The sequence below is a fragment of the Austrofundulus limnaeus genome, unplaced genomic scaffold, assembly GCF_001266775.1.
Source record: "Austrofundulus limnaeus strain Quisiro unplaced genomic scaffold, Austrofundulus_limnaeus-1.0 Scaffold24, whole genome shotgun sequence".
Taxonomy (NCBI): Eukaryota; Metazoa; Chordata; class Actinopteri; order Cyprinodontiformes; family Rivulidae; genus Austrofundulus; species Austrofundulus limnaeus.
The window spans coordinates 1,314,905-1,316,656 of record NW_013952426.1 but is presented as its reverse complement, the minus strand read 5'-3'; positions in this window follow the sequence as shown (position 1 = coordinate 1,316,656).

Genomic DNA, 1,752 nt, shown 5'->3' with positions numbered 1-1,752 from the left:
CAAAACATAATTCTGAAAAGTCAAGTCATCAGACAATGAAAGAACTGTACAGTGATGAGTCCAACCAGGAAGTTTTTTATGAATTTTGTAGGCCCAGTTGTAGAGCCTAACTATGGATTCTAAGATTTCATTTGTTGTTAGAGACCAAACAGGTAAAAAGTACAACATGGTTGAGAGTATAATGGCATGAAGATAGACTGTTGTTAATAATTCTTTTATGTTCGACTTGTCCACTTTTCACATTTTTTAGCACACTTCTACAGTACGTTGTGTGTCTATGAGAAAAATGTGGAAAAGCAGGAAAATTCCAGAGAAAAACTTAAAAGACTTTCAGAAAACCTGGAGATCATAAAGTCTGGCTCTGGGTGTTTAAACGGGATGGTTCTCAGACTCAAAGTGTTGTTGAAGAAGCGATGATTCAACGCAGCAGGAAACAAACGCTCGTCCCAACTTTTTTCAGCCATGTTGCCAGCAAAAAAAAAAAAAAAAAAACGAGAATGTTTTTCAAACCACAATAAAACAAAAATCTCAGTTTCAACACTTGGTATGTTAGACCAGAGGAGACTTTGCCAACAACCTGTGATGAAATGGTTTATTAAAAACATGAACAAAGTTTCAGCACAGAGTCCACGTTGGATGGGATGAAAGAGTAGTGGATGGATGTCTGAGTCTGCCATGGCAAGGAGGTCTGAGCCCCCCCTGATGGGAGCTGAAGTCAGGGTGGTGATACATCCCTGCAAGACAGAATATAAGAAAAGCAGTTGTTTTATTTTTTTCTCTAAATAGAAGACATGATGGAAAGGCTAAATGAGGATAAAGAGGAACACTAGGCAGAAACCAGTCTCATGTTCCACTTTTGTTTTYAAATTTTAGATAACTTTTAAACATTACATTTATATTTCTATAAATATTTGACAGCCCTCAGCTGCAGTTAACAGAGGTGTCAGTATTAACCCTTTATGATGCCATGTTGCTTTTTCCATCCAACCATTTTTTTAACAAATTTTTTTCTCTTTCTATGTCACAGAGAGGTGGTCTCCAGTGGTGACCATCAAAGACAGGGCACTGGACAGGTTCTAAGTCCACATGGAGACAAACAACCATTCACATTCTTACCTGTAGGGACAATTTTGAGTTACCAATGAACCAAGTGTTTGGTCTGAGAGACAAAATCAGGTTACCTGGAGAAAACCCACGTTGTGCGGAAAACCAAGTGAATTCTCTGTTAATAGTCTTTATTCTTCAGCTATATAAAAACATCTCATTGTCAGAGCCGCTGTCTCCGGGTGCCTGTATGGCCCCGAGTCTTATCAGAACCAAAAGAAGGACCCTCTCTACTGCCCTGCACCTGCTTACGCCAGAGTCTTCCTCTAGTCTTGTGTGCGTCTAAAAAACCCAAACACCCTGGTGGACACACCCTGGGGGTGGTACCTTTTACGTCAAACCTTGGAATGTCAACAATTCTTTGTTTATCTGCAGAGGAACACATACTGATTCTCTCCCTGTTTAAAGCAAATGGCTATAGTTGATCACAGTTAATCACTCATAAAATTTCCTTCAACGTCATCAATGATGAAAGAAGAAAAAACTGCATGTAAGACAATTACACATCCTGTTTTTGTTTTGCAAAAAAGAGCTATAAGAGTTATCACTTGAAAACATTACTATTATCCATCTAATATATTATTCTGTAAACTGAAATTATTGAAATTTTATGATTTGGTTGATTACAATATTTTGTTAGTTATGTAT